Source organism: Thamnophis elegans, chromosome 1 (assembly GCF_009769535.1).
Source record: "Thamnophis elegans isolate rThaEle1 chromosome 1, rThaEle1.pri, whole genome shotgun sequence".
Taxonomy (NCBI): domain Eukaryota; kingdom Metazoa; phylum Chordata; class Lepidosauria; order Squamata; family Colubridae; genus Thamnophis; species Thamnophis elegans.
In genome coordinates this window covers 91,898,923-91,906,905 of record NC_045541.1, presented here as the reverse complement: position 1 = coordinate 91,906,905, position 7,983 = coordinate 91,898,923, and positions in this window count along the sequence as shown.

The window sequence follows — 7,983 nt, the reverse complement described above, 5'->3', positions numbered from 1 at the left end:
CAGCTGATAATCGGTGGAATAAATTACCTCATGTAGTGACTTCTTCCCCTTCACTGGAGGTTTTCAAACAGATACTGGATAATCATCTGTGGGGATGGTGCAGTGGGTTGGATTTGATGACCTCTTGGATCCATTTCAATTCTATGGTTCTATGATTTGATCCATGATTTGATATATAACATCAACATTTATTTCTTGCTGTTTCAGCATGACAGGTAGGTGATGTGCTAGGAAATAAAATGGAATTTTGTTATGATTAGCTAGCACATGAAGCCGAGAAAAGGAAAAATATCCAGGATTTCCAAGACACTTGGCACTCATCAGATTAGAAGACCAGCAGAGGAAGCCCCAGTGGGCCAACTGTGTACAGTATAATGTTTGCCAAGATTGTTGATTTATCTGAAGTGTTGTTACATCTATCAATATTGTTGCCCTTATGTGCTGCTAATATATAACACATTGCTGCTCAAGATGGAACATAGCCAATTGCCAAATTCAATAGCATCTTGAAATACTTTTTCATCTCCAGTGACATGTTTCATTGAGATTTTTATTTTAAATCACTAGGAAGCCCCCTCATGTTACACTTCACTCATTTGTCACATGGGGTTCTGTGTTCCTAATGAACTGTTAAAAAGCTGTTAATGAGTTATGTAAATGAGGGAAAGAGTTCACTGCAGAATTGATGGAACTTGGGAATTTTTATGTTCATCTTTGTCCTAAATATAAACTAATAATTTACTCTGTTGAATTCCTAAAAGCTTATATTGTAATTATTATATGGTCTCTTTAACCCAGAATACAGCCAGTTTTTATTTTACATCTTAATAAGACTGGGAATGACCCCTCTGGGAAGTTCTCTAGTCCAAATTACATAGAAACTAAGATGCTTCTGATATATTACACGACAAACTACTTCTAAAACTAAAACCTTATGGCAACTCTGGTTCCTTGCATAAGTGGATAGATGCATTCCTATCAAACAGGCAACAAGTAGTCAAAATAGGAAACACCCTATCATACTCTGTACCTGTTAACAGCGGTGTCCCCCAAGGTAGCGATCATATTATAAGCAACTGTGTTCTTTTCACTGATGATGTAAAACTATTCAACACCACTGACAATGCTGCTGCCCTACAAAAAGACCTTGACTATGTGTCAGAATGGTCAAGAAATCGGCAACTCCCAATCTTAACCAACAAATGCTCTGTCTTACATATTGGCAGAAAAAAATCAGAACACCAAATACAAGCTGAACAGATATGACCTCGTAGACCTCGTAGACCACCCCCACACTGTCAAGGACCTTGGAGTACCCACCTCAAATGACCTAAATGTCACTGTAAAAGCATTGCCAAAAAGGCATTAAGAGTTGTTAACCTTCTTCTCCGGTAATATTGAACTGCAAACTAGGGCATACAAAACTTTTGCTAGACCAATTCTTGAATACACTCATCTGTCTGGAACCTGCATTGCATATCAGACATAAATACAATTGAATAAGTCCAGAGATATTTCACGAGAAGAGTCCTCCACTTGTCTGCTTGCAACAGAATACCTTATGCCACCAGACTTGAAATTTTGGGCTTTGACATCTAAAAACTTTGCCGTCTTTGACACCCTAAGCATAGTACATAAAATAAACTCCTACAATGTCTTACCTGTCAATGAATACTTTAGCTTCCACCACAATAACACACAAGGACACAATAGATACAAACTTATGGTAAACCGCTCCAAACTTGATTGCAGAAAATACAGCTTCAGTAACAGAGTTGTCAATGCCTGGAATGCACTACCTGACAATGTGGTTTCTTCCCCAAACCTCCAAAACTTTAACCTTGGACTGTCTACTGTTGACCTTATCTCATTCCTAAGAGGTCTTTAAGGGGCGTGCATAAGCGCACCAGTGTGTCTATCATCCCTGTGCTAATATTTCCTTGTATTCACATTAATTTCATGCATTAATAATCATGTCTATATTTGTATCTGTTATCTAATTCATACTTAATGGGGAAAAAATACCGTATTTTTCAGAAAATATTTTCAGCTCCTGGGGGCTGGGGAAGGCAAAATGAGCAAAAAATAGGCAATTTTTGCTCATTTTTGGACTGTCTGCTACTGTACCCCCCCCAGCACCACTCTACAAGCCTCCTAAAGGTGATGCATGCCCTTTGTTTGACAAATAGCAGGCCTGTTTTCGTGAAAAATGGGCTGTTTTTTGGAGGTTTGCAGAGTGCAAAAACGTTTTTTTAAATTAAATTTAATTTTTTAATTTAATTTAATTTTTTATTTTTTTTAAATTCAAAGTCTTGGTGTGTCTTATACTCTGGTGTGTCTTATACTCTAAAAATACAGTAAATAAAAAAATTAAAAAATAAGTTGCTGAACCAAGTCTAGCACATCTGGAGGGACCAAGTCACGGAAACATTTTGTTGACCAGATGTGGCACGGTATATTTTCCTGATGGAAATGGCATGATATAATGTTCTTAGATTTAATTTTTTTTGCATGCTGAAACCAGAGACATTTTGTGCCTAATGAAAACACCTGAATGCAGACATACTGGACATACAGTATACACAAATATACAAAAGGAACAGATGTTAAGCATGGGGGTGGAGATTGATGAACACTGTTGGAATTGTTCTGTGTAGTGTGGTCTGCATAGATATTATATGTATCAAAGAATAAGTGGAGCAGTAACATGGAATTGGAAATCCAGCAGGACCATATAGGTGGGAAAGAGCTGTGAGGGAAAGGACTGCAATTTGTGGAGAATGCAGTCAAGGAGATCCTGACAGCAGTGTTGGGATCCCAAAGGAACTGTTTTGTCTCTTCATTTGGATCAAGAGGGACCACAGAAGTGAAAGTACTGAGAGAAGATGCATGAAGAAGGGAAGGGAGAAAGAAAGTGAAAGAGATAGAATATTCTAAACAGCTCCATTGAAAATAATCTATGCAGAACTATATCTGTATATGCACCGATCCTGGAGACTGAGAAGTTTCCTGAGGATGGGTTCCAACACAAGTCCTAAAGCTTCAACTGTCATTTTTATTTGTTTTACTATATCCTGTGGATGCTCCTGTGCCCGCTGGTTCTGCTGTGGCAGCATCCTAATAAACTTGCGTTGAGGAGGACAAATGTATGAGATCATTTGCTAACAAATTCCATCCTAATAATGCATCAAGATTAATACCTGTTTTAAATAAAGTAACTAGAAGGGACCTTTACTATAAAAATTCCTCATTTTCAAGGGTAAATGATAAATTATGGAATAAAGCAAGTGCTCAAGGTTGTGTCACATAAGTGTTAATATTATGCTCACATCAGCAGCACTCTGCCTTTTTAATTTAAAGTGTGTATTCCTATGAGATTAACTATTATCTGTTTTTTTCACTTTTTTCACTCTACCCATTTCATTATAACATTGTTTTCATGGATCTTTAACTACCACGGCATCTGAAAATAAATTTTCCCTATATTTTAATAGGAATAGTCACCATTTGAATTAGATTTCTTTATTGATTATTTTTTAGAAATGAAATTCCAAGTATTATCTCATAGCTTTTTTAATGTTTATTGTCAGTTAGTTTTCGTACAGAAAAGCTTGGATAAAGAAGAAATGGTTCCCTGACCCCACCAGAGATGTTTGAAAGAATGAAAAGATTAAGAGCATGCTATTCTTAAATGTTACTTAATTCAGGGACAGTATAATTATTTGAGGGAGAAAAATGTAAACCTCTCTGTTTGCATTGTTTATTAATTCATTCCAGCAAGATTTTAAAGATTGTTTCTAAACTATAGAATAAAAATTTTCCAAATTTTCTATCCTCTAGACTGAGTTTCCCATTTGTCTACAGTATTTTTTAAAATATATATATTCTTGAGTTCTTTTTGCATTTTGAAAAGTGAATAAATTGACTTTGAAATTTTAAAACTTTTTTTTAAAAAAAATTGCAGTACATCATAATCTGCAAAAGGAAGAGCAGGAGAAAAATGAAGAACATAGACAGCATCTCCATACAGATTTTACTGCAGTAATAAAAGCTGCTTATGATATAGATTGCTGAGCCTTTTTGAGGAAAAAGTAAAACTTCATTCTTAGTTTATCTTATGCGAAACTATTTTGGGGCAAGTGTTTCGATTATATATTTGGCTTGTTATATTTGCATCTTGCCTTTCCTGCAAGAGGAAAAGGTAACAGACATCATATCCCTTCCCTTTTCTCCACAACAATCAACCCGTGGAATGACTCGAATTGTGATGGCGAACCTATGGCACACGTAACACAGGTGACACACACAGAGCCATATCTGTTGACACACGAGCAGTCAACTCCAGTGCACATGCTGGTCAGCTGATTTTTGGCCTTCCGGAGGGTTCGGGGAGGCCGTTTTCGCCCTCCCCAGGCTTCAGGAAAGTCTCAGGAGCCTGGGGAGGGTGAAAAAGGCCTCCACCAGCCCCCCCCATGCCATCTGTCTGGTAAACTCACAAGATTCGTTTTTCTCGCCATGTACATGTATACAACAAAATTTCACGATAAAGTTTTTACTCTACACTATTATTCTATTCTATTCTATTCTATTCTATTCTATTCTATTCTAATTCTACTTCTACTTTGCTCTGTTCTGTTCTGTTCTATTCTATTCTATTCTACTTCTAATTCTAATTCTGATGTGCTCTGCTCTATTCTACTTCTGCTTCTACTCCTGCTCTGCTCTGCTATGCTCTGCTCTATTCTATTCTATTCTATTCTATTCTACTCTATTCTATTCCTATGTGGAAACCTATCAGAAACATATTGGGGCACGCTTTTCTCCAGAGAATAGGAATTTAGAAGAACCTGCACATGAAATCCTTAAGGGAGGGACTCTTAGCAGTGCCTCTATGGAGAAATCTTCCTGGATTGGCAATTCATTTCAGAGCAGACAGCCTTGAAAACAACTCCCGTAGGTCCTGGTCTTCTCTAAAGCCTGGTGTAGAAGGAAGCAACCTGGGAATGTCCTTGTGTAGAGGTAAATATAGGAAAATAGTTAGAAGTTGTTATGACAGCCAACCAGTACAACAATATTGAATTAGATGAATTAAGAAAATTCCTTCTCAGGTAGAAACATCTTTTTTTTAAAAAAAAACTTCTTGGTATACGAAAAGTAGTAGAGAACAATGTAGAAGAAACTGCTACAATTTCTCCCCAGTGTTAAGCAGCAAAAGCAAAGAGGGAGGGGAATTAGCTTATCAATATTATTGAAGGGGAGGAGAGAGGATGAGATTATGCTGGACAATTTCATATAGTTACTTGGATCTTGGATCTCCAAATGCTACTGCCAGCACACCTATCCAAGGTGTGCTGGCAGAGTTATAAGAGCATATGGCAATCTCCCTTTTCACATTGAAATTGGAACTCAATTTCATGCACTTATGTATATAATCTTTGCAATAGCCATTACTTTAATCTCCTCATGCCAGTGTGATGCACAACTCAGAAGAATATGAATCAGATTATGTGTGCCGGCACAGCATTTATCTAAAAGAAAAAGAAAAAAAAGAGGGAAGCTAGACAAGTGCAATCTATTCCCAAATTGCTGTTCAGTGAACCAGGTGCTAGTGAGAAGTAAATGTAAAATATGTGCAAAGCCTATCAGAAATCTGTTTTCCATCCCTGAAAATAGGAAGAAGGTGAACCTAACACAGGAAGCTGCCAAAAAAAAACTTTGGAACAGGTGCCAGCAAGCTGAACATAACTTCTGGAAGACTGTTTGGACAAATGCTTGTCACCTCAATGTACTGTATCTCTTACCATACCCTGTAGCTCTTCTAAGGCCTATGGTACAATTTCCTTGATTTTATCCAGCCATCATTGGTTTCGTGGCATGACATAACCGCGGTAGACTAAAGCGCGCCGACAACACCGCGGTGCTAAAACCGCGATGTCAAAAGCGCGCCCACAACAGCGCGCCGACAACAGCGCGCCGACAGAAGTGCGATTTAACTTAAGGTAAGGTTTAGGGTTAGGTTTAGGGTTAGGTTTAGGGTTATTTTTAGGGTTATGTTACAGAGCGCTTCTGTTGGCACGCTGTTGTCGGCGCGCTGTTGTTGCGCGGTTTTGACTGTGCGGTTTTGTCACCGCGCTTTAGTCACACGTGATTTAGTCTACCGCGGTTTTGTGGCGGAACCCATTGGTTTATTCCTTTACTCCTCCTTTTTCTATTTCTCTCACTCTTGCCATCATGCATTTGCATCATATGCCTTAAGTATGTGAGTTTTTGCTTGCTGACCAGTTTTGATTACTCCACAATTTGAAATCTTTGATATCTTTAATACATGTATTCAGAACCACAATATGGCATTTAAATTCTTTTTTGTTCTTAATTTCACAGACACTGGAAAATCATAACTTTAAGTATACTGATCTTTATGGTCCTAATAATATCCTTATTATAATGCAATTGCCTTTCTCCTTGAAAAACGTATCTGCTCTCACCAATACCTGATCTTATTGATCTGATATTATATTCCTTCTGAAACTGCCTATTTATTTGGCATTTCATTCTTCGTTTATAACTCTATTCTTCTTTGTAACGTATTAATCAAAATTTTGCTTGTAAATGGAATTCATGCAATAGTTCAGCAATTTGCAAATTATCTTCCATCCCCTTTCTTAAGGGTAAATATGCAGTAATCTTTTCCAGTCTTTGGGGCCCACACAATTGTATTAGACTTTGTTTAATAGTTGTTGAAACAGCGCCTCTTCTCTTGCAGCTTTAAATAATTCAGTGAGTATTTCATCTACTTCTGGTGCTTTCTTGTTTAACAGGTTATCTATTGCCTTCTAATAAGGCTAAGCATTACTTATGATTCAAATCCAATAAAATGCTTTGAAGCATGCAAGGACCTAAAAGTAGCTTCCTCCTAAAGTTCAACATCCATGCAATGTTGCTGGGTGCGATAATCAGGAGTAATGCCGCTGGTTGACAATGTTATCCAGGTAACACCCAAATCTACTTTTCTCTTCCATCTTCTTTGGTTGTACTGAGCTCCCTAAATGGCTGTTATCTAGATTGGCTTGTGGACTGCTTGAAACATAACAAAATGAATCCACAGATATCAAAGTTGAGAGAAGAGGATTTTTTTTTATCCAATTGGAAAGTCCTTCGAAGAATCACGTCCATAGTTGGAAGTTGATTTCAATCTAGTGCTGTATCAGAGGGTTCAGATCAGCCTAGTGATGAGAAATGCTTACTTCCCTCAGCGTATGACTTCCATCCTAACAAGATCTGACCTGGCTAGGATTGCTAAGTTACTGATGAACCTCCTTTAAGATGAAATCACCTGGGAGGAAAACTTTAGCGTGGCAATTTTGGAATCAGTAATAGGGGAATGGCCAATTCCTGCCTCCCCTTCTACCAGTCATTTCCTTTCTTCCTCATAGACATAAAGTAAAAACATTGCATCTGAGGACAAATATTAATATTTTTTTTTACAAAAATGGTTCTGTATTTTTCAAGGGCTCTTTCGTGTTTGTGCTGGAAGCACCAAGGTGCTTCTGGGTTAAATTTGAAGGGCTGATGCATCCAAATCAGATTACAGAACTATAATTAGGAAGACACAGAGGTTCTTGAAGTTGCCTATCAATAGATATCTTCTGTCAAGCATGCTGTTTCACAGTCTTTTCCATAAATTTAAACAGAAAAAAAATAAGATGAATTGCATTCCTACTTAAATTGTAGGAATCCTTTATGAGCTGGCATTGATAAATATGAATAGGTGTGAATGCTTATCCATCCAGGTTTTGGAGTTATATGGGTGGCTGAATGACTGGTAATGTATAATTAGTGACCCAGTATACCATGCAAAGGTAGACCAAAGTATGAAGATGCTACCTCTTTTACTCTTACATTTCTCTGAACATAAAATGGAGAAGGATTGCTTTGTTTATGGTTTAACATTGCTTGGATCAAATCAGGGGTGAAATTCAGTAG